Consider the following 27,463-nt stretch of genomic DNA (forward strand, 5'->3'; position numbering starts at 1 on the left):
GTTACTGGACGAATGGACAGAACAGGAACAATTCAACCCAGACGACACAACTGTACTCCCTGCAGAATTTTCAAATGTATGCATACCTCACCCACAAAAACACCACCGTCATTACTATGATAGAGTATTTAACTAAAACCACACACTCGCTTTCTTGAAAGCTGGTGCTTGGTGTCAATTATAAAAAAGGAGAGCTATCAGAATTCAATGAGGACGATGCACTAGAAGGATTTGAATGCCTCGTGAGAGGTAAAAACATCCTACGTTCGAAGATGGTAAGCTCATAATTATTACTGAACACATGACTTATTCTCCTTGAGCTTCAACAATTAAATGGAATTCAATTTTTACATCAACAATGATCTCCTCTCTCAACGTAGATCATGATACCTCATCACACAGACAACCACTACACGCTCTATGTACTGAACAAGTAAAAGATAGCATCGACATTCTTGAGTCACTGAACTACGTAAACTACGCCGATTTGTCTTGGGGTCAACACCATGTGCATCGAGCAGAACTGGTACGTACTTTTTGTACATTGATTTATTCTTTTCCTCGTGATAGTATGATACTCTTACTTTTCTTAATGCCACACCCAAACAACAAAACCAAAATGCAATCACAGATGAGAAGGATGTCCGTGCTGATGAACAAGTACCACCAACTAAAACACAAGAACGAACCAGACTGGGAAAGGATAGCAGAAAGGCCTCACTGGGTCTGCACACCAAAGCAAGAAGGAACAGAAGGCGGACACTTCACGGCCCAATTTGTGAAATACTATAATGGGAAAGAACTGGTTAAGGACAGAGAGGATTTTCATGTAAGTTACCAGTACATACACGTCAAATAACTTGATTTCTTTATTAACATAATTAGTTTATTCACAATGGTGGACAACACGTAACTATAAACCATACATTTTGACATGCCTGCAGCCCAGCAAGGTGGATGCCGAATGGAAACCAGAGTAAGTATTCACACTCATATTCGGTAAAACCAACCAAATAAAGCACCATCAACTTCCTGGAAAACTCAAAGATTTCAAACAAGAGACTATAAACCTTTTTTCGCCCATGAAAGGTAATATAACTATTTTCATTTTTACCATCAGTCAACATGACAAGAGCTTCAAATATTTGTTTTAAAACAACAGCCATAATTTTTTATCTGTTTTGACAGAGCGAGACGAAAAAAACCAGCATCAATCAGGGAGCAGCAAGAAATACCCGCGACACCGGCATTCGTTTAAACACGTGGATAAGGGGAACGAGCTCTACAACATAGTCATGAGTGACACATGGCAGGACAAATTCAAAAGGTAACTTGGTTCCTTTTACACCTAAAATTAGTTAAAGTTAGGCAGCGATCACACAAATAAAATAGGAAACTAGAAAGAACCTTAAATTCTTGTTTATCAGCTTGCTAGTTAATGACTTTCTCAACAAAAATTTCGTCTACTGTCCTGCCTGTAAGCAGAAAAGTAGTATTCTTGCGACATCATTCAGAGAGCAACAGCACAACTCTTACTGGATCAAACCTAAAGGAAGTATTTGGGCCTGCAAAGAAGACAAAAATGTCAAGGTATGGAAAAGAAGGTGCTCGATGAGTTAGCAGAAGCATGGGAAAGCAACCAAACTGTACACAAAAGACATAGACTATTATTAGGCCCAAGCTTTCCAGAGGTAAATTTCGAAAAAACCACAACGATCATATAAACTCATCGTTTTGCAACGATTGTTTAATCTCTTGGTACCGATCTATTTTTTCTAAGTCGTTTTTATCGCTTTTTATTTGTTGCATGCAGCATATTCTGGGTTTAAAGGATAAACAAAAGCTATGAAGAACTTCAGAGATGATTTTGTACGAGAGAAGGATAACTTGGTTCCCTTGTTCCTTAAGAAATGTCGATCAGAGAAGCTCAAAATAGCAAAAATGGTAATAGTGTTTTCCATACTACAAAATAAAAATAAGCATTTCAGACAGAATACTATATTCTAAACTCTCCTCTAACAATAAAACTTTTGTACCGCAGGTATTCATGCCACTTGAAAAGGAAGACCGATACACACTATTCGTGCTCGACAGATATACAAGAAAACTTCAAATCATCGAACCTGAAGAAACCACTCTTGAAGAATTGAAGAGGCAATAATACGTAAAAAAAATCAACGTGGTCGACACGTGCATGATGGCAAACTAAGTAAGCCAATTGCCGACATGGAAATCAACGAAGCCAACAAAGAAAAGGATCATAAGAAATACCACAACCATAAAGACAAACTGGTAAGAATTGTAAATAACATCATCTTTCAGTTTTACAAATTACACTACATGTCTCTCTAAAACAAAAACAAAATGCAATTCCCAGGTTCCCGGGTTTAAAGAAGTATACAAAGTATTACTCGGTGAAAAAATCGAAAAGGAAAAGAGTAGATGGGAAGTTCATTTTTTACAGGGCGTTCCAAAAGTAAACAAAGGTGAAACCCCGTTTGCTGTCCTAAGGTTCGCGCATCTCTTTGATGGCAACCACTTCGTCGAAGAGATAGATAATTTCGACGTAAGTTTTCGCTGAAAACTCACACTAAATCTGCTAGATATCATACAACTGCATGAACTAATTCTGATGTGTTCTTCTCCTTGTTTTGCTGAACTTTTTATAGGATGAAATGGAACAATGGAAAGCAGAACAAATGTGCAGACTGTTATTTAGCGATCAGAATGAAATCCAACCCACCGAAATGGGCGATGAGATTAGAAAGATCTTCGAGGACATCATGGTCTAAAAGTTGTTGATAAGCGAACGAGCCTAGCTCCATCGAAACCTCAGAAAACGGTTTAACCGCGCCTCATACTGTGATAATGAAGCAACAGACTCTTTTTATTCATGTAGTTCCTTGTTTCTTCTGTAACCAAGCATTCGAACACAACCGGTGCCCCTAGACACTTCACAACTGTCGATCCAGGCAATGCCCCATGAAGCCCCAAGTCCGTCCCTACACATGTGTGCGTCATGTCGACGCGCCGTGACTCTACATACTCCTCACGCGTGACCGCCGGTGACTTTGATGTTTGGCCTATGTGCAACCGTTTGCTCCGAATGCCACAAACCTACAGCGCTGTGAGCATCTTGCCTAAGTACAGGCGGGACTCTCTAAATGAGTATTCGAACCAATGTCTGTGGTGCCACCCACTCGTACCGCTGGAGACTTCACACCTGTGCATCCACAATGGTGCCTCCACCTATCTCGGTAGTACCAGCAAGCATGCCTCTCCTACCACACCACCATGCATCCAGAGGGTTGAGACCGGTGCCTCGCGAAGCCCCACGCCCCTATCGTGATGCCAGACACGCGTGACACTAGAGACTTCACAACCGTGACTCCCTAACTGCGTATTCTGAAGCATGCCACTGGCACCACACTTTTGTGCATCCACAGGGACGACACCTATTCGCCTCGAGAAACCCCACTTCCGTGGTTCTTGTGCCTTCACTACCGTGACTTCCGTGTCTACGTCCACGTGCCTAACCTGTCACGCCCTGTGACTCTTATGTGCTCGCGGTACCACGCCCGTGTCGCTTCACAGACGTCACAATTGTGCATCTCTAACCAAGCATTCGGGCACTTGCCGTGACTATTGCATGCCCCATGGTGTCACACCCCCGTGGCTCTAGACACTTCCAACCGGTGACCATGCTAACTATGTATTCGGACCTCAGCCTCTCCCTACTCCGTCCACGTGCCTCTGGATGCTTGTGATGCCTTCATTTCTGTAGGACTTCACTTCCGTGCCTCCGCCCCTGTAGTAACACACGCCGGTGGCTCTAGAGACTGCCAAACCTATGCCTCTCTAACTGCGTATTCCGACCCCTGCCACTCTGCCACTCCTCGAGAAGCCGCGCTTGTGTGCACAACTAAACTGTACTTAGCGTCCAAAGACTGCTTTGTATTTTGTTGTTCTTAGAGTAAAGAGCAACATAACTACTTCAAAATCACATGATTGCTGAATAAACATAGTACTTAGCGAGCTAAATAACTTGTTCAATCACATAAACAAACTACAAACTTGACATAAGCAAACTTGTTTAACCTGATACACATGACATTAAAACTGCTTCGTTCTAACAGAAGTAAACTACGAACTTGAAACAATAGAAGGACAAGCAGAAAAACAAGCAACTCCAAGGCCAGATTCTTAAATTTTTGTCATCACTAGTAGTTGTAGTAGGGATCGTCATAATTCATCTCCGCCTCTTTTGCACTCTCCGGACCTTCTCTGATGTTTTCAATTCTCTTCCACGACTCGTAGCTGGTGTACGCATCTATCGCTGCATACTCGATGAGGTAATCTGGCAGTGGGCTAATCCCCCACAGTTTATGGTCTTCATCCCTGTCAATCTTATTCTTCATCTGTTTGTACAATGGGTGGATCACGCTGCCTGCAACAACAGCCAAAGAGTGGAACCTCTTTATTTCCTTGAACAGAACTCTCCATTTGCGCTGGATGTCGATGTACTTGTCGGGGTTGATTTCCAAACCAGATCTCCGCAACATCTCTTTGTCACCTTCAATACTGAAACCGGCAAAGGTGTAGAACATGTCCTCCTTCAGGAACGAGCGGAGGCTCTTGGGCCTGCAAGGGGGATGACAGATTGAAGGTGGATCCATCAAGTACATGCTTATATAGTATAATTCATGGATGAAAAAAATTCAAAAACTACTATACAAAGTTCAAAAATTAAATACAAGCACAGCATGTTATTTTTCTTTTGGTATTCACACTTGAGTCAATGACCTATCTGCTTCTTGGCCACATTACCACATCAACTCAAGAAACTGTACTATAGCATCAAGAATAGAAACTACACTAGAACGTCAAGTTCAGAAAATAATCTCGTACATCAAATTCATAAATTAATCTAGTGCATCAAATTCATAAACTGATCTGGTGAGTCAGGTTCAAAATCTATTATGCTGCATCTACTTCAGAAACTTCACTAGTACATCAAGTCCATAAACCAATTTAACCAAATTTCAGGGAGCACAGCTAATTAAATAGAAGCATGAAGAGGTTGGATTTGTAGGATGGTTCACCATTTTGTTGCCGCGGTGATGTGGCATACCAGACAGAGTTCCTCCACGCATAACTGCAGAACCACTGCCCTCTACGGAGGTTCGTCTTCCCTGGTATACTCGACATCAACGCCGATGTATTGGGGGTACAAGCCGCAGACCCTCTTCAAGATCCTGCTGATCATCTTGTCGGCTTCCTCTGGATTGCTGGTGCATACGACATCCAGCTTCTCCTTGCCATGGATGTCAACCTCCTTGAGGTGCCTTTTGTAGTCATGCTTCTGACCGGGGACCTGAACGACGTCGACCTCGATGCTCTGGTCGGACATCTCACCACGGGGACGCTTGGCAGATGGTTCCACCGCCATTACCCTCCTCCAGTGATGGCAGGCTTGAGACAGAGATTGTGGGGAGTTGCTAGTTGAGATGGAGCGGCAATGGTGTTTTCGGAATTGAGCGGCTATGGAAGCGCAGTTGCCTTTTTCTGGCAAGGTTTGGGTCGTGGAGGAGGCGGTTGGACGCGGCCTCGTCGTGGTAGTGGTGGCGGTAGACATGCGCTCGCCATTGTAGTGCGTCGGGGCAACCGCCGAGTGGCAATGCTCGCGGTTGCCGGGAAAAAGAAACCGTCAAAGCGTCTGCTTAAGCACGTACAAATGTTTTTGCATACGTCGCTTAAGCACATACTGCACTGGCACGCGTAGATAGTGTGCACTCCGTTCAGCTACTAAGCACGTACTATGTTGAACTGCTTGCACCTTTCCCGACGCACGCCGCTACTACCACACGACCAATGTTGTAGAGACTTCACACATGTGGACCCACAACCGATACTCTCTAAGTAGTATTCGCACCCATGCCTCTACTACCACACTTCCCGACGCATGACCCTCACGTGCCCGTGGTGACACATGCTCGTAACTCTAAAGACTTCACAACTGTGACTCTCTGAGTGAGTCTTCGGATGCATGCCCCTGCCACCACACATTTGTGCATCCACAGAGTTGATACCAGTGCCTCTATAATTCCAACGTCGGTGCCTGTAGAGCCTGGTGTTCCGTGCCTCACATGTCTATTAAGATGCTATAGCGAACATAAAAATCACATCCAGGCGGCACGAATCTTGATGCTAAAATCAGACCGTCGAAGATTACAGACGGTTCCACCATTTCCATCTCTCCCACCTCCACTACTCTCTTGCTTCCTCTCTTCCACAATAAATCTCGAAACATTCCGCACTCACACAAGGTCTCCTCCTCCGTTCTGCACACGGGCCCAAATTCAAAGTAGAGTTCCCCTCACAAAACAGCCGTCACCGCGCTTCGCCAACCACCCTCCACTTCGAGATACAAAACGTCAAACGGTGCGCCCAACAACACAAAGTACCCACCCGACGGCGATGAAGCGAGGACTTCAACACCGGCGGCGGAGATCACAACAAAAAAAGACGAACGGACAGAATAGACCAATGGAGGCGAGAAGCCGAACACAAGCAATCGAAGGTAAATACCAATCTATCCCATTGCATTCCTCGAGGTAGATCGTAGTGATTTCTCCATTTCCAGGGACAGCAACCCTAGCCACCACAACAGCCGAGTTTTGCACTATCCAAAATCAACTTGTCTAAAAAATTGAAGTACCGTACACACGAGATTTAATAGAAACGCTACTGCTCCCCACTACGGAATTTTCGCCACACGATATGTGCTTAAACGTACTATACCTGCCATATCACTAACTGGAATACCTCAAACGATTCAAACACTGCGAGCATACTGAGAGCTCAAACCTGGTAATTACACCAGATTTTCTCTGTCCGTTGTCCCTTGATTATAACTGTTTTCAAGTTAAGTGCCTCATGTCCGTCACTGCAGTGTTTTTACTTCAGTGCCTCCTGTACCTGCATTCGTGCCTCCTCTACCTTCAATGCCATGCCTCATGTGCCTACATCCATGTGCCTTGCGTGACACTTGCCATGACTCTTACGGGGCCCGTCGTGCCACACCCACGTCACTTCACAACCGTGGTTCTCTAACCGAGTAGTCGGACCCATGCCTCTGCCTCCACACTTTTGTGCATCCAGAGCGTCCACGTACGTGCCTGTGCTGCCTTCACTTCTGTGCCTTCCGTACCTGCACCCACGTGCCTAACATGACATGCGTGTGACTCTTATACGGTCCCGATGCCACGCCCGCGTGGCTCCTGAGACTTCACAACCGTGCCTCTGTAACCGAGCATTCTGACACATGCGTCTTCCACTGCACCCTTTTGCATCCACATGGTTGATACCCCGTGCCTCGAGAAGCCGCAAGTCCGTGCCTGCGTTGCTTTGAATGTCGTGCCTCACGTGCCTACATCCACGTGCCTCACGTGACACTTGCCGCTACTCTTACGTGCCCCGTAGTGCCACACCCACGTGACTTCACAACCGTGGTTCTCTAACTGAGTAGTCGGACCCATGCCTCTGTCGCCACACTTTTGTGCATCCAGAGCGTGCACGTACGTGCCTGTGCTGCCTTCACTTATGTGCCTTCCGTACCTGCACCCACGTGCCTAACGTGACATGCGTGGATCCGGAGACTTCACAACCGTTCCTCTGTAAACCGAGCATTTTCACACATGCCTCTGCCACCGCACCCTTGTGCATCCACAGGGTTGATACCCCATGCCTCGGGAAACCGCAAGTCCGTGCCTCTTGTGCCTTCAATGCCGTGCCTCATGTGCCTACATCCACGTGCCTCGCGTGACACTTGCCGTGACTCTTACAGGGCCCGTCGTGCCACACCCACGTCACTTCACAACCGTGGTTCTCTAACCGAGTAGTCGGACCCATGCCTCTGCCACCACACTTCTATGCATCCAGATCATCAACGTACGTCCCTATGGTGCCTTCACTTCTGTGCCTTCCATACCTGCACCCACGTGCATAACGTGACATGCACCATGACTCTTATACGGTCCCGATGCCATGCCCGCGTGGCTCCTGAGACTTCACAACCGTGCTTCTGTAACCGAGCATTCTGACACATCCGTCTGCCACTACACTCTTTTGCATCCACACGGTTGATACCCCGTGCCTCGAGAAGCCACAAGTCCGTGCCTGCGTTGCCTTGAATGACGTGCCTCATGTGCCTACATCCACGTGCCTCCTGTTCCTACATCCACATGCCTCACGTGACACTTGCTGCGACTCTTACGTGCCCCGTAGTGCCACACCCACATGACTTCACAACCGTGGTTCTCTAACCGAGTAGTCGGACCCATGCCTCTGCCGCCACACTTTTGTGCATCCAGAGCGTGCACGTATGTGCCTATGGTGCCTTCACTTATGTGCCTTACATACCTGCACCCATGTGCCTAACGTGACATGCGTGGCTCCTGAGACTTCACAACCGTTCCTCTGTAAACCGAGCATTCTGACACATGCCTCTGCCACCGCACTCTTGTGCATCCACAGGGTTGATACCCCATGCCTCGAGAAGCCGTAAGTCCGTGGTTGTGTTGCCTGGAATGCCGTGCCTCATTTTCCTACATCCACGTGTGCCTCACGTGACACTTGCCGCGACTCTTATGTGCCCCGTAGTGCCACACCCACGTGACTTCACAACCGTGGTTCTCTAACCGAGTAGTCGGACCCATGCCTCTGCCGACACACTTTTGTGCATCCAGAGCATGCACACCCGTGACTTGAGAAAACACACGTATGTGCCTGTGGTGGATTCACTTTTCTGCCTTCCGTGCCTGCACCCACGTGCCTAACGTAACATGCACCGTGACTCTTACATGGTCCCACTGCCACGCCTGCGTCGCTCCTGAGACTTCACAACCGTGCCTCTTTAACCGAGCATTCTAACACATGCCTCTACCACCACACTCTTGTACATCCACAGGGTTGAAACCCGTGCCTCGAGAAGCAGCAAGTCCGTGCCTATGTTGGCTTCATTTCCGTGCCTCCGATACATACATCCACGTGCCTCACGCGACACTTGCCTGTCCCGTGGTTCTCTAACTGCCTGTAGAACCTGCACTTCCGTGCCTCCTGTGCCTGCATCTACGTTCCTGTAGAACCAGCAATTCCGTGCGTCGTGTGCCTGCATCCACATGCCTGTAGAGAGGCCCCACTTCATCACTACCAGTCTCAACACTAAAAAATAATAATACTGTAGCACACAAAAAACCCGAGCCAAGAAAAACGAATCTTGTTGCTCAAACAGACGGCTGAAGATTAGAGACGGTTCGATGGTTTCCATCTCTCCCTCCCTCTTCTACTATCTTGCTTCCCCTTTCGCAAAGTAAATCTCGAAACCTTCATCACTCCCGCACGCTCTCCTCCTTCCTTCTGCACGTAAACACAAATTCGAAATCGAGTTCACGTCACCGGACAACCGCCACCGCGTTCGCCAACTGCCCTCCAATCCGACATACAGACAGCCAAACACTGCCCGCGACAACACCAATAACCCCGCCGGCTGCGGCGACCGACGGCGAGGACTTCAATAAGAAATCGCAACAACAAAAGAGCAACGACACAATAAGCGGATGGAAGCGAAGAACACCGCACAAGTAATTGAAGGTAATTATCATTCTATCCCATTTCATTCCACCGGGTAGATCGTGGTGATTTTTCCACTTCCAGGAACAGCAACCCTAGCCACCACTACCAAGGAGTTTTCCAATACCCTAAATCAATTTGTCTGACAAATTGAACTAGCGTAGAGATGAGATTTAATAGAAACGCTACTGCTCTCCGCCCTGGAATTTTCGCCATATGATATGTGCTCAAAGGTACTATACCTGAAACATCACTAACTAGAATACGTCGATAGATCCAAACCCCGCAAGCATCCTGAGAGGCCAAACCTGATAATCATACGAGATTTTCTACATCCCTTGTCCCTTCAATGTAACCGTTTTTCAAATTAAGTGCCTCTGGTGTGAAAAACCGTGAGCAAAGAATAGGTGTACCCTTTGCTTCTAGGGTAAAACAACCCGTGCCTCTCTATCCATACAAATTTGTTTTCACACCACGCAGTTTTTTTTCTGTGACACTCAACTCTGCTTCTAACACCTGCCCATTTTTTATGCAGCAATAAGAAATCCTCACGAAGAAGCTAATACCCAGCAAAGTATTGACGAAGACCATGCTGAAGAGCATGCAATCTAGCAAGCTCCTGTCAAAGTTTTGAGCAAAGTGTCCACTGTCGATCTACCAAAAACTATATAGAGACATTAATAACTTAACTAATATCCTTGACAACAATAACTTAACTATGTCTACAAATAAAACTACCTGACACTTTTTATATATTTCTTTATAGAAAACATTAAAAATGTTCACACACTATCTTATTTTTAATTCAAAAACAGTTTATCTTACCTAGTAAATCTTCAACTCTGCTTGATGAGATTCCTCCCATTATGAAATATCACCTGCAGAGTGCATTTTTGTCTCAGAAAATACTTCACCCTAACTTCACTTCCCTAGCTGCACTTATAACCATAATTAATATTTTTTCCATCCCCTGATTAGCTCAATCGGTAACAATAGTAATAACCTTTCTTAACCCAAAATAGGAAACTAAAAAACCCCTTTGCGAGTTTCACATTCCTTATGCATAATCGTGGAAGATATATTTTTAAATCTGTATCAATTATTTTTGGACAAAACGATATCCTTTTTTGTTACCTGGTCATTATGCAAGACCCGAAGATGGTGACATTGAAAGCGCAGAAACACACAGCATGTCTCCTCATTCGTTAGAAAAGCACACAGAACAAAACATTAAGAACAAATCACCTGCGGCAGAAATGGTAATTTACACCAGGCTCAACAGGAGTAAACATCTAGCAACAAGCAAAAAAAAGAGAAAATCAGATACCAGCACTGTTTTTTACTCCGGGAGCAAAAAGGCAAAAGCAAAAGGACAATGCTGAAAACATCGTCGACACTAGTACCTTGCAGCATCAGCCATTACCTCTAATGGTACTCCCGCCAACAGCACCAGCCGCCACGAAGAAACAAGGTGAACGCAAGAAGAAAAACAAACGACAAAGGGTAGAAAAAGAACAAGACGATACCAACAACAAAGGTTCAGTTACCAATGATGACGACGATGACAGACAACATGGTGCAGATTTCATTCCTACAGATGGCAATGATGCCGAAGAACACGACAGTGACGCAGAACAGGACGGCGATGTAAAAACACACTTATGTACTAATTTTGAATACCACTATTCAGCACTCAGGATCTAACGTTCCTTTCTAACCAAACCTTTTTCTCTTCTGAAATAGCCCAAATCAGGCCAGAAGGACAGAAAGAGGAGAAAGACAAGCGGAAAAGAATTGGCAGCACCAACAGTTGACGTAGAACAGGAAGAAACAAACGAAGAGAAATGCCAAATCAAGGCAGGGCAGCATTCGCTCATGTCAAGAAAGCATGGAAATTACTTAAAGACCGTCACAAGCAAGATATTACGACGGCAGGATTTGGCAGCATAGAGAACTGCAAAATAACGGGCTCCATCTGCAGACCGCTTGCAGCATCTACGACAACCTGGACACAGAAAGCATGACAATAACCTTCGGTGATGGTACCGAAGACAAAAAATCAAGATTACCAAGGAAGCTATCAACAAGGTGTTTGGATACCCAAACGGCGCGCAAAAGTCAGCACCAAGGCCAGGGACTTGCCCAACTTCAATGAAAGAACTGATGTCAAACCTTGGCTTCAAACATACAAATTTCAGGCCAAAACAACTGTTCAAGGAGCTAGAAAAATTTGTGGAACTAGATGACGAAGAATCAAACAGGAAATCACTTAAAATATTTTTCCTTATTTTTTCCACAACGTTGTCTGTGGAACAACCTCCCCTGTCTTCAGCCAACAAGCTATAATGGTCAAGGACATGGATTATGAACAAATGGCACACATGGATTTCTGCAAGGTAATCGTCGAAAGTATTAAGGAAGGAGCCAAGAAATGGCAGGAGCACAGGACGTTACCTCAGGAAGAAAAGAACAAAAATCATATCAATGGTTTGGCACAGGGACCAGTAATCATGTACCTCGACTCCCTGCTACTACCAACCGACACCAAAGAAATGCGGAAGATTGCAAAGACAATGGACAAGACCTCATTAGCACGAGCAAACCATCTCAAAGAGAGTGACCTAGAGAAAATAGCTAGAGCAGACATGAAAAGGGACGGAAAAGCACGACCGGATGACTATGAATTTGGCAAGATACAGGTATAGCTCTGTTGTACATAAATCAGTCCTTCCTTTTTTTAAATGGTTTCCATTCTAATCAACTCTATTCTACCGAAACAATGCAAACATGGAAAGGAACAGCAGAGAGGATCTTATATGCCAGCACAGCATCAACTTCGTCTTCAATTCCCCAGATACCAGGAGAACATCGTAAACAACAGCAACACCAACACATGACCAAACTGCTACCACCTCCACCCAAGCGCCGGCGCGAACCATGTGTCCGCACCAGTGGAAGCAGGGAACCAAACACAAGCATCAGCACAGGACCAGAAGAAAGATTCCAAAGGATAAAGAAATTGTTGGAAAAAGTGCTCCATGAAGCAGAGCGGATACCCGTAGTAACCACCAGGGCTGAACACCAATGTAGCGAAAAAGAGGAGAGATTGGATGAAAAAAACAAGAACTCAGTCATGCAACAAACAATGTCCCTAATCGAAGTTGTCGAACAACTCAGAGAATTTCAGGACATAGTTTGCACAAGGTACCTGATAGACAAGGCGACTCTGCAGACACTAGAGCAAGCAGATCCAGCAGCCACGAGTAGACTAGTCGATGGCAACCGCACGAATGAAATTGTAGCCACAACAGAACCAGGAGAAAGGAGAAAAGGAAAGAAAGAAGAAGACGAAGAGAGGAAGAGAAGAACAAAATCAAGGGACATGGGCATTGACAAGAAGAAGATAAAGCGGCAAAAATAGGTAAATAAATAGTAATGCATGGTGCCATCCGCCCCCGAAAGCAAACCCATGTTTTCATACCTCAACTGAAAAGAACTGTCTCAATGCTTTCAGGAACGTACCAATAGCATGCGAGGCCAAGATGAACTCCAAGAGCAGGATGATGTCAACAACCCCAAAAACAGGAATGAACGCAACAAACAAAGCAACCTCACAACAGACAATGCTACAACAACAACTACCCCAACACAAGCACAAGATACGAGCGACGTCAGAACCAGTGAAGAGGTCAGTATGAACATCCATTTTTCCTTTCAAAACTGGATAGAGTTATAAGTTAACTGACAAACCTCCAACAAAATATAGGCTCGGCTGGATAACAATCAAGTCAGCAGTCCCGCCAACCAAATGCAAGAGGCTGACCCACAATCAATCGTTAGCATAACAAACGACAAAGAAGAAGAAAACAACGAAGAGGAGGTAAACTTCCACACCCCACTACACCCCACACCGGAAACTCATAATGGCAGGAAAGAAAGTGAACCGCAAACTCATATTGTTTGATCTCCAGGTATCACAAGCACTGCAAGACCGGGAGACAACCCGTGTTGAAATTGAACCCCATGGTGAACCTCAAACAGACGAAGGCGTCACAGAACGGGAAGTTTGTGTACAAGAGATTTCCAGTGCCACAACAATGCAGATCACCATCACAAATACAAAGGAGAAAGCCCAAGACACCCCAGCCGATGAGAAACTCGAGGTTGTTATATCTGACAAAGAAACAAACGATACAGGCACGAATAACCCAGTCATCAACACAGAGGTAAAAATTCAACAACAACAACCCCTTTTCAAAACATTTATGATGTCTGAACTACCTAATACACCCCGCCACCGCAATACAAGGATTATAAGGGATGTCTCACCCTTTTCTTTGAACAAGTGCAGGAAACAAACGAGTACGTTGATCTCGAAGATCAAGAAGCACCACAACCAAAGGAAACTCGAAAACACACAGAACTTCAAACAACAATATCTGAAGAGGTCAGGTTACAAAACTCAGACACAAATGAAGTTCAATCTATAATTTCAATTTTTATTAAACAGGAAGAGGAAGCAAGCGAAAGCACTGGCATAGACATTCAACAAGAAAAACAAGAGGACAACACGAAACAAGGAGAAGCCGTATTTCCAGCAGTAGACAGTCCTCCCACTGCAAAGAAAGAGGTCTTATAAAAAATAATTGCAACTGAACAGTCAGAGATGCACCCATTTCTTAATTATTTTTTGTGTTGGAACAGGCACAAGAAGCTCAAGAGAGCACCAACAATCAAGACCATCAAACACAACCAGAGGAGCCCAATGAACAAGTGGAACATGTTCTTCAAACGGTAGACAGCAATGCCACTGAAGACCAAGCCACAAAAAATTCACTCACCGAACAACAGGTACCAGGGACGGCAGCAACGACAACAATTGAAAAGGTAAAGTTACGAAACCTGCAACTATGAAATTATAAAATTGCTGCGTGCACACTCAAATAAACTCCAACCTACCACATCTGTATTCACTCAAATGCACTCTCACTTTGCCACCTCTATGTTTGAACAGCTGCAAGAAAAAAACAAGGACAGTGACGGTGAACAGCAAAATAAAGAGCAAGAAAAGGACCCAAAACCACCACTCAACGAAGAACACGTAGAACAATCAGCAGTAACAAATACAGAGGTGAAAACACATAATACCTCTTCACGATCTTATAGTTCAAAAATACGCATTTCACATTTCACTACTTTCCTCCATCGCAAAGAGAGGAGACCAATGAGCAAAAGGAGGCCATTGAAGAAGGGCAACATGTTCTTAAAACCGCGGACATCAACGTCACAGAAGACCAAGCCCCAAAATATTCACTCACCGAAAAACACGCAGCAGACACGGCAGCAGCGACAACGACTGAAAAGGTAAAGTTACATAAGATGATCCTATGAAAGTATAAAATAGCTCCGTGGAACCTCAAATGCACTGCCACTTAGCCACCTGTGTGTTTCAAAAGCCACAAGACAAAAATGACGGCAGCGGCGATGAACTCCAAAAGAAAGAACAAGAAGATGCCCAAAAACCTCCACTCAACGAAGAACAAGCACAACAGTCAGCAGCAGCAACGAGAACAGTAGCAGAGACAACAGAAACAGCAACGACTGAGGAGGTAAAGTTACATAAGCTGATTCTACGAAAATATAAAGTAGTTCCATGAAAACCCAAATGCACTCCAACTTAGCCACCTTTATGATTGAACAGCTGCAAGACAAAAACCATGACAGTGACGATGAACACCAAAGAAAGAAGAAGAGGATCCCCAAGAAACTACCCTCAACGAAGAACGGGTGGAACAGTCAGCAGCACCAACGACAGCTCAACAGGTGAAGTTGCACAAAATGTTTCCACAAAATTACAACTTAATCACAATCAAAATAGCTCAAAGCACACACCGAATGCTTTGCTATTTTCCCATAACAGCTGCTATAATTAAAATAAAGTAGCAAGTTAAATTATTTCAATGCTTTTCAATGATAATGCAGAAACACGAAGAAGGCAACCACGGAGATACAACCAATGAAGCAAACACACAGATTGTTCCAGAGAAAGAACCAGAAACTATCAAAGAAAACCCTACACCGTCGTACGATGCCGATTCCCCTGGCAGAGAGGTCAGTGCAAACCAGGTCGAGACTGAAAAACAAGACGGAAAAGACCACCAGCAAGACATGACGGTTGACAAGGAAAAACATGATGCTAAGAAAAGCGCAGACGACTCAAATGAGGATGGAGCAGAAACTGGACAAAAGGGTACAACGCAAAAAGGAGAACATAACATACCGCAAGAAGCAGAAGGAGAACAAGAAAGGAACAACACTGCACAGGACATATCTTCTAGCATCGAAGCAGGCAAGACAATAGAAACTTAATTGCTATCTTGTGACTTGGAATTATTTAAATTAAATTCAAAATCATCGCAGGCACAATGGAGAAAGGGGGCAAAGATAGTGATTCCGTCAACAAAGCAATCGAAGACCTGTACAACGTTGTATACAAGCCATGGACAAAGAAAGAAAGGTAAGTTCTTGCAACTAACACAAAACACATTCTTACATGTGATCTTTTTAACTGTATCATGTGTAAACTAAAACATTTTTGTAAATATACTTTGCAGGGATGAGCTTTTCATTACAACAGACAAGTTTGATGTCAATCTAGGCCATGTCGCCGAAAGCTTCAAGGTCGGTAAACCAGTAAGCACCGAAGCAATCGAGCCCATGCTAACGATCTTGAGAAAACAACTCAATGGCACAGGGAGAAAGATTCTATCGTTAAGCAACACTGTAAGTAAAGATCACGGCAAAACAATCACGTTTAAAATATGACTTTATAAATAGATAAACTTCCCCTATAACTGAACTAACAAATTCCCTTTGTGTATCTGTGACAAAACAAGCAGCACTCGATAAAGGAAGCCGACGACAAAGATCCAATGTGCTACAAAAATAATGATCAAGAACACATTAGAAATAAATACTACCTGCCAGGCTTAGAGCATTTTTCAACATGCAAGAAGAAGAAAAACTGTAAGATTATAACATGGTAAGCAGATCAGCTGTTTCAAAAACAAAATAGAATTGCGTATATGTTATGCAAAGTTCTCTTTTTATTTTATGTTTTTAAATATAATAAGATTTCCAAATGTTTTCTTTTTTATTTTGTGTTTTGCAGTTCCTTCTACCATGTTCGTTGCGCGGGTTTGAGCAAGACGAAACAATAAGTCATTCCTTCACCATTACAGTTAACATGCAAAAACAGCGCTTTGAACTCCTTGACTCTTCAACTCCATATCCAGGAACAATAGAACTCTTCAACAATGTAACCAGCAAATTAATGAAAATCTGGAAGCACGTAAGCACAGAGCTACAGCTTTCACAAAAAAGCATTGGCCATTTCAAAAAGGTCAAACTGCAGGTGCCACTTCAAGGAGAAGACACGTAAGCACTTCCAACATTTCTCTTCTTACTTTTTTTCAATGCAAGATTCACTACTACCATTACTGAAATAATTATGTTCTTTCGTCTTTTGAATGCAACAATTACCACTACCATTGCTCCAACATTTCTCTTCTTTTCCGTTTCTTGAATGCAACAATTTTACTAGTACCATTCCTGTACATGCAGAATGGACTGCGCATTCTATATGTACATGAACCTGAAGCACTACTCCAATGATGGAACAGCAGCAACCTTAGAGCCAGAACAAGTACTAGAGTTGAGGAAAAAAAATTCTATATCAACTAATCAGTCAACACAGAGGGAATACCAAACTGTCATTAATCAAGTGTACAACAGGTTAATCTTTTCAGAAACAAAACCTTACAATTTTGTCACACTACAAGAAGTAATTTTCTTAATTATTATTTTTGATTCTAACATATATGCTGAAGTATGAAGTCGATATGGGAGACAAAGAAATGCAACAGGCAGAATGTTGCGTACTAGAAGAGTTTCGGCCAAATCCCGAGCCAAAAGAACATATTATGAATGCGACAATCACACAAGAGCATGAAGTTATTAATATATCCAGTAAACGCAAAGAGCTTATGCATGTCAGCAGCCACGCCGTCACCCAAGAATCTTGCACAGACCACGAAGAAAAGGATCCACCAATAGAACCATATCAACCACCACCAGACGACCAGATACCACATCATCCTGAAGAGGAAACGGACACCACTAACGAGCAAAATATCAACAGCAATATCCCGAGCACAGAGCAACTTGAACAAACAGGCAATGCTTTAAAAGATGATGACAGAAGCAACGACGTACCAAATACACAAGAACAGGTTTCCGAGCAGAATAAATAACCTGTTATTCTTCAAGAAGAAATAGGCTCGACAAGCAATCAGCAAGGCACCTCCAGCACCATCTCTTTAGACTTCCTAAAACACAATACAACGAAAAAGCATGAAGAAGTTGATGAATTTCTTTTAAGCCTTGACCCGGACCAACTGATGCAATACAATATGCTTAAACAGATGGGCCATACATTCAATGAAATCAAAACAGCAATGATTTGCCAGGAAGACTTTGAGTTCAACAAAAATGCCCTGCCGTATCTGACAAGCTTGCAGCAAGAATCAAGAGAACATTCAATGGCTCAATCATCTAAGAACAGCTCAGACAAGAAAATCTCGGTCAAGAAGAGGCTGGTAAAGCCTTCAAGCAGGCTCCATGGAAAAATCATGATTCCTACGTTTGTCCCAGGAGATTTCAAATTTATGAACAAAGCCAGAGCACTTAATGAATACCTATACAGCGAAGAAGGATAGGAAGAATGCGGAAAGTAAGTACTTTCTCTTGTCACAACAAAAAAACAAAGAAATGTTGCTCCTTTTTAAACCCACCTAACTAATGTATAAACTTTTTCTGCTTGCAGTCTAAACGTATATATTAGCTCGAAGCGACCCGATTGGATTACAGGAAAACAAATAATGGAACAGCTACAGAAAGGAGATAGAGGACAGATGGAGGGCTCCATCGCAAACGCATTGTTCGAAGAATGGACAGGGCAGCAACAATACAACACAATCGATAAAGCCATACTTCCCGTAGAATTTGCAAACGTATGAAGTCCAATTCGACAAAAACACTTGCATCATTTCAGTGATTACAAAGATTGAACTAAAAATTAGAAAACTTTTTTGTCGTAGATTGTGCTCGGTGTTAATATTGGAGAAGAAGGAGGACTAGAAGAATTCAATGAGGATGAAGCATTGAAACAGTTTGTACCCCTTTTAACAGGGAAGGGACTTTTAAAGAAAAAGCTGGTAAGTTAATAGAAATATACAAACATAATTCATTCTTCCTATAGATTGCACATTTACATGTCATTTAATTCTCCTGACAAGAATGAACTTTAACTCACTCTGTCTCCAAACACCACAGATTATGATACCTCACAACACAGCTAAACACTCACATTGTACGTGCTTAACAAGTACACGAGCTCCATCGACATACTTGACTCACTGAATTACAGACACAGAGGAGGAAAAAATACATGGAAAAAACACCATAAGGATCACCCAGAACGGGTACGTCAATTCAACCTTGGTTTTCTAATTGGTTTTCCAATTCTTGCATTCCCTTTATTAATGGCAAAATCCAACAATAAAACCAAACCGTAATCACAGATTAAAAGGATGCACGCACTCATGAAGAAGCATTACGGTGAAGCGGAACTACAAGCCAATAGTGAACCAAACTGGTCGAGGATAGCAGAAACACCTAACAGAGTTTGCGTGCCAAAACAGCACGGTACCCAATGCAGACACTTCATGGTTCAATTTGCAAAATACTGGAATGGCATTGATCTCATTAAAGATGATAAGGATTTCCATGTAAGTGAATAGTACGAGAGCAACAACTTTAGTTTTAGAAGCATCACTACTTGAATACTTCAATTATCTCATCAAAGAAAAATAAAAGAATATCCGATGACCTTCATACAGCATAGCAAGGTAGATGCCGAGTGGAAACCAGAGTTCCTTTTTACAGCCATATTTGGTGAAACAAACCAAGTAAAGTGCGAGCAACTACCTGGAAGAATCAAAAAATTCAAGCCAGAAACTTCAAAGTTCTTTTCCACCAACAAAGGTAAGAAAATTGTTTCTGGTTATCTTTTTTTGTAATGACCTACCCATCCCATGGTTGACCAATGTCTTTGGTATCACAAGAGCTTACATATTACATATCTGCTTCCACTGACAGAAACAGATGAACAAAAAAGAAAAAAGGACGAAGCACCAATCCATACCAAAACATTCTCATTGCTTCCAACACACAAAGGAGGCGTCCGACCTCTTCCAACTAGTCATGAGGACAGTTGGCAGGAGGAATTCAAAAAGTAAGTTGTTTTCTATTGCACCTCAAAATAGTTGGACTAAGGCCAAAAATAATGTAAAAATCTGTTTCTCTCTGACCCTGACCTCCGAAATTATTTTATCTCCTTGTTGCAGCAAAACTATATTTAGGCGTATCCATAGGGAGAGTGAAAGCACGCAACTTACTGGAGCCCAACTGAAGGCAGTATTTGGTCCAAGACCAGCACAGACAAACATACCACATCATATGGAAAAGAGGGTGCTCGATGACATAGCAGGAATCTGGGAAAGCAGACAAGATTCAAAAGAGACTAACAGAGTAATATTAGGCCCAAACTTTGCAGAGGTAAATTTTTAAAAAGCAAAATCTTGTCTATATTGCAACACCTACTATGTTTATATTGTTACACAGCTCTTTTTTCTAACATTTTTTTTCATCGTAATTATTGTTTGCAGTATATACTGAAATTAAAGAAACACAAAACTACTATTCCAAAATTTAAAAGTGAATTGCAAAAAACAAAGAATCAGCTGGTTCCCATGTATCTCAAAGAAAATCAACGGAAAAAGCTCTCAACAGCAAACATGGTAACATCCCTTTCCTCCACGACAAAATCACAAAATATGCATTCTATCAAATTACTTTATATTAAACTGTCAGGAAACCAACAAGTATTTTGTACGCAGATATTCATTCCAATGGAGAAGGATGACCGCTACGTACTATATATGCTGGATAAATATAAACACAAAGTTCACATTATTGATCCTCGAGAAGCGACTCCAGAGGAATTTGAGAAAGAAAAGATAGACTTGGATGAATTGGATCCACATGAAGCATATCGAGTTCTTTAGGAACATGAAGACGCTGATAAAGAAAGAGAAACACAGTTTCAGAAATATCACGCTCATAAGTTGGCAATCGTAAGCATTTGTACATAACAATTTTTGAGTTTTACAAGTTGCAGTATTAAAACAATTACAAAATGCAATTCCCAGGTACCTAGGATTAAAGAAGTCTTCAACACCATACTTGGACAAACAATGAATCCAAAGAAAACAAGATGGCAGATTCATACCGTGCAAGATGTTCCAGTGATAGAAAAGGGCGAATCACCATTTACTGTTTTAAAGCTTGCATTCCTCTACAATGGTGAAAAGTTCATCGAAGACCGGGAAGATTTGACAGCAAGTCTATATATATTTACTTATATACAACTTTTATGCACCAACTCTAATAATATACTTCTCTTCTCGGCAAAATTTCACAGGATGAGGTCGAAGACTGGAGGGCAGAGGCAATGTACATTCTTTTACGTAGCGAGATGAATCAAGTCATAGCTAGTGAAATAAGTGACGAGATTAGCAAGATCTTCAGCAAAAATGAAGACTAAAACTTTTGTTTTAGCCCGTGAGGCTAATTCTATCAAGACGTGACAAAACAGTTTCTCAATAACTCACATTTGTATGTAATGTAGTTAGAAATTGCGTTTTCATGTTGAAAAGAGAACATCACCAGAGAGTGCCAGTACACTATAAACAACGGTGCCTTTTCTTATTTGTACGACAGCAGTGACTCCCAAAACGAACTCCTACACGTGACTCTGGAGACCACCCTCCCGTGCCTCCAGAGGCGACATGGCCCAGTGCCACCAAAGCCTGCGTCACCATGCCCCCGGACAATATCCACACACACACATACCAAGAGCGCCTCAACCGTGGCTAGCTGCTACGCACACGTGACTACAGATGATTCACACCCGTGCCTCCGGAAGCGACAAGGCCCCATGCCTCCGGACAGTACACACATGTGCATGCACGAACATACCTCTAGAGCCTCAACCATGGCTAGCTCCTATGCACACGTGACTGCATATGCTTCAAACCCGTGCCTCCGGAGGCAACTACAAATGCCTACGTAGGATCCACACATGTGCATGCACGCACATACCTCTAGAGCCTCAACCATGGCTAGATCTTACGCAGACGTGACTGCACATGCTTCAAACCCGTGCCTTTTCCAAGCAAAGGAGCTTGCCTTTTGCACGACCTGCTGTATAAAAATTAAACGAGCCGAAGGCGAGAAGGAGGTTCCCTAGCGCCGGAGGCGCCGTGTCACAGCACGACAGACAACGTGCCGCACGAACCAGCACGCTGCACGACCAACACACACTTCGACCTATGCCCTCCCTTCAACATGTTTATGAAAATTAAACGAGCCGAAGGCGAGCAGGAGGTTCCCTCGCGCCGGAGGCGCCGTGTCACAGCACGACATACAACGCGCCGCACGAACCAGCACGCTGCACGACCGAAACACACTTCAACATATGCGCCCCCTTCAAGATGTTTATGAAAATTAAACGAGCCGAAGACGAGCAGGAGGTTCCCTTGCGCCGGAGGCGCCGTGTCACACAACGACGGACAATGCGCCGCATGAACCAGCACGGTGCACGACCAACACACACTTCGACCTATGCCCCCCCTTCAAGATGTTATGAAAATTTAATGAGCCGAAGGCGAGCAGGAGGTTCCCTCGCGCCGGTGGCGCCGTGTCACACAATGACGGACAACGCGCCGCACGAACCAGCACACGGCACGACCGAAACACACTTCGACATATGCCCCCCCCCCCCCTTCAAGATGTTTATGAAAATTAAACGAGCCGAAGGCGAGCAGGAGGTTCCCTCGCGCCGGAGGCGTCGTCTCACACAACGACGGACTATGCGCCGCACGAATCAGCACGCTGCGCGAACCAGCATGCTGCACGACCAACACACACTTCAACCTATGTCCCCCTTCAAAATGTTTATGAAAATTTAACGAGCCGAAGGTGAGCAGGAGGTTCCCTCGCGCCGGAGGCGCCGTGTCACACAACGACGAACAATTTAGTAAAGTTATAGACCTGTGCCTCTGCTAGTATACACCTGTGCCTATACAGAATTCACAGTATTAAACGATTCTCAGGACTGCCGTTTTGCATGAAAAAGTTGTTCTTTTTTCCTTACTTGAAAGGTCACATTTGATAGTGTTGGTAGTCTCTGCCCGTAACTACCCCATAAATCTCCATTACCCGGGAATATAATGGGAACAAAAAAGGAAACGAAAAAGGAAAACATGAAACCAACCGCGCGAGCTAGTATTTTCTTTGTGTTATCGCGCGGAAAGGGAAAACGGAAAATTCTGTTAGTTTGAGGATGAAACTGCAAAACGCACAAAACCATAAACCGGAAAGGGAAAATCGGGAACCAACCGCTCCAGCTGGTTTTCCCTTGCGGGAGCGCTCCGCGCGCGACACTTGTCACGCGCGGAGCGCTCCCAAACCCGCTCGTTACTAGCGCTCGGAGCGGTCGTTAACCAGTTGCTCTCAAGAAAAACCTCCACACAATGGGCCCATCAACGCAGGGAATGTGTAGGCCTAAAAGCAGGCCCATGCCGACGAACATATATATACGCCGACTGGGCGCGGGTCATGTATGCTGCTGTCTTGTCTCAAAAAAAGAAAAAGAAATGTATGCTGCTGTCGAGCTCTTCAAATGGTTTCACTTGGCACTTGCCGGAACAAATCATCTGAGAGACAACTACAATTTCACTTGCCGGGTTTGGACGCTCGCTCTTGGTGCATTCCTTAAGCCAAGATCATTGCGTTTGATTGACAGGATAAGCTATCAGCCTACAGTGGCACCGCACACATGGCGAGGAAGGTCATGAGCGCACAAGCTCCATTTCGTTTGTACTCTCCTCCGTCGTCCGAAGCCAGGAAGAGAATATGAACCAACTATCAGTCCGTTAGAAGAGTGAGATGGTGGTTTAGGTCTCGCCCCGTCCATGTGCCCGGTCTAGAAGATTGTACTCCCTCCGTAAATTAATATAAGAGCATTTAGATCATAGCGACACCGGCAGCAGCTTCGGTGACAATCCAGTGAACACGACTCCCTGCATTCACCCGACGATCCGGTAAACAAGACGATCGAGCCGACTCGCACCACCGCAAGGGCGTGCGCCGGTCGACGAGCCCCCAACCCATGATCGATCCCATCTCAAGTTGCTTGCACCCCCGACGCGATCGTGGACTATCCTGGCGTGGTGGTCCTTGCAAATGCATATGCGCGCCATGGCGAAACATGTGCATAGGCGTGTAGCAGCACTGCCGCAGTGGCTTGCAAACAAGCAACGGATACGGAGGGAGCTGCGACGAAATTGCTAACGGCCAGGTGAGAGGATTGCACGAGCGTTCCGTCATCCTCTGCGGAACTGGTCCTTGTTTCGACCATCGTTAGATGCGTTTCTGCTCCGGTGCTCCCCCCCGGGCTGAACGCGAGGGGGAGAAACACAAGGACGGCTGAGATCTGTCAAAAATGATTCGTGAAAAGGGGCACGATCGTCTTTTTATGCCCGCGGAGAGCGCGCGTACAGCCCTGTACAAGTCCGCACCGGCCCGATTACTTTTGTACACTGGGGGTATATATGTATTGTACGTGGGCGTATCGTTTTCCCTTGTCACGTGCGGCGGTCGTGGGCGTGGGCGGCGGCGGTCGTGGGCTAGCCACGCGGCCACGCGGCGCATGAAAACTTCCAAAAACGTCACATCCTATAAAGAGGGAGGGGAACCACCACCGGCCGCATCGCCCCCACCATTTCCCCCCAAATCGGCTCACTCCCTCTCTCCTTGCCGCATCGTCTCCCCCTCGTCTCCATCGCCCCGCCACTGCACCTACTCGCTCAACCCCACCGCCTCCCTCTCTCCGGTGGGTTCTCTTAGGCTTCGATGGCGCAAGGTGGTGGCGCTGCCGCCACTGCGCACAGAGTTGCGGTCGAGGCCGCGAACACCGCGGCAGATGCCGTCCAAGAAGTGGCCGCCGTCGGCGGTGCGGGAGATGCTGCACCCGCAGTCGCTGGATCGGTCGCTGCGGCGGCGGATCTGGTGGAGCAGGGGGTGGTGGGCTCGGACTCCGTCGTGCCGGACCTGGTGGTGACGGCGTCTGGTGGCGCACTGGATGCAGGTGCGGAGGCGAGCGACAAGCAGGTGGTGGATGTGGTAATCCTTCTCGTTCCCCTCCTCTCTTAGTTGTAGTTGTTAAGCAGAAGATTTAGTAGATAGGGTTTTTTATTGTAGATTTGTGATTGAATGCGGCACCCCCTTCTGCTTGTTAAGTTTTTTTGATTGAATGGGAACCCCATTTGAGAGTTAGGGTTTTTTGTAGTTGATTCGTGGTTGAATGCTAGAGAGATCATAATGAGAGTTAGGTTTTTTATATTAGAATCTGGATTGCCTCATGTGCTCAGATTTTGTTCTATGTTGTATATGTTGTTAGATTTGTTTTGCATATTCCCTCAGTGGGCCACGGCAGGGGCTGAGCCGCCACCCAGTGTATCTATTAAAGTTGATATTGTACAAATGAGGTTAAAATCCTACTTTGTTCATTTGATGTCTATCAATTAATTGTTGAAATGAACACAGTACGTTTAACTAGTGCACAATTTCAAAATAGTTAGGAGCTTCACTTCATTATCCATAAACTAAAATTGTAGGTAGGTTTTATTTTTGATCTGTAGGATTGCTGTACTTATAAAGTAAACCATAAGTAGATTTGCTAGACATGCAACTATGCCAGATGACCAAGTCATATTAAATTTATGTTGCATAACTCCATGCATGAATGTCATATGAAATAGTTTCACACCTAGCACCAAAAATTGCACAAAGATTTCCTTTCCTGAAGCTCATGGCATTACAATATACTATCCAATATAAGGTTCAGATTATAGGGCAGCTGATGCACCACTATGTACATTACATGAGCCAGATGAAGTAAATGCAATTACTTGTTGTCAACCAATGTACTACCTCCATTAATTGGCAGACCTGAGCACTCACAAGATTATTGTTGGTGCCCAGTCTGGCATTATAGTTTGAAGGACCAAAGTCAGCATGATCTAAAATTTTAGTTTGACCAAGCTATCATTGTAGAATGCTTGACCTTTGGATAATTTTAGGTCAAAGTAACATTTTAGGTTATTAGAAGCACATTGCAGATTGCTTGACCTTTGCATACTATGTTATATGTAGTTAGTAGTATAATTGAACTAATTACTTATATTGCAGAATGAGGAAGCTGCTGGCAACAAGATGAAGCTGGACATCGCTGGGTTCGACGACCCGTCTGATTCTGACGACGACGAGGAGGTAACCCCAAGTTGTTTTTGGTCTGTTTATTAATCTGTGTGAGATGTTGTTTGTTGATGATGCCCTATATGAATGCCTCTAAATTGGAATGTTATATAGTTTATTCATTGATATCATAAAGTTGTGTTGTTTGGTCATTAATTAGCTCTAAATGGCATATTTGTGGTCTTTGATCATGAAACCATATCTGAATGCACATAAATGGAAATATTGTGTTGTTTTCCCATTGAATTATTCTAAAATGGAAAGTTTTGTTGTACTTTCAATTAATTCCTCTGAAAGTTGTGTTGTTTGTGCATTAATTAGCTGTAAATGGGATATGTGTGATGTTTTTTCATGAAACCATATATGAATGCATATAAATGGAACTATTCTGTTGTTTGTCCATTAAATTCTTCTAAATGGAACTATTATGTTGTTTGTGCATTAATTAGCTGTAAATGGGCTATTATGTTTGTTTGTTCATTAAATAAATTCCAGTAAATGGCAATTATCTGATGTTTGTTAATTACATTACTCTAAATGGGAAGTATGTATTTATGCAAATCATTTGTATGTGCAGTACAACTCTGGAGATGAGGTGGAAGAGTGGAACCACAAGTCCTTCAAGCATGAAGCCAACAAGATCAGGGAGAAGGGGAAGGCGGCATACTACAAGTGGGGCAAGTTCAGGTGCCCATACTGCACCACTAAGCCAATTCCCAAGGATGGGTTGTATGAGCACCTTGTGTCGCATGCACGCGCTTTAAAGACGAGTGGGAGAGACATGAAGATCAGGGCAGAGCATGCAGCCCTCCTGAAGGCTATGGATCCCATGTAGTCACCCTCTGTGAAGCTGGTAGTGGTACTAATCATCAGTATAGTTGATGATGTTTAACTTTTGCGCTAGTATGGTTGTGAACTGTGAATCTGGAAGGTGGAAGTGTTTGTGAACTGTTAAGTAGTATGGCAGACTCTTAAGTATGGCAGAGACTTAATTAATCTAGTATGTCTCTGAAGTATATCAACTGTCTAGATGCAGGTCAGCTATCTTTGTTGCAGTGTTTATATTCTGATGCTGCAATGATCACAGTAGGTGCTTCAATGTTGCTTAACTGATGAGACATGCTGCATACAGTGGGCATGTGCTTGGTAATGGTGTGTGCAAAGAACAAGCCTTATCTACATAGGATAGATAGTAAAAAACATTGACTTGAGGTTTTCATAAGTTAGCATGATCGAATCTTCCATTACAAATATATTATTAAATTTAGTAAATGTTGAAAATCATTTTTTGTCAATGTTCTTAAGTTAGCATGATTGAATATTCCATTTCAAA

The sequence above is a fragment of the Triticum aestivum genome, chromosome 1D, assembly GCF_018294505.1.
Source record: "Triticum aestivum cultivar Chinese Spring chromosome 1D, IWGSC CS RefSeq v2.1, whole genome shotgun sequence".
Classification (NCBI taxonomy): Eukaryota; Viridiplantae; Streptophyta; class Magnoliopsida; order Poales; family Poaceae; genus Triticum; species Triticum aestivum.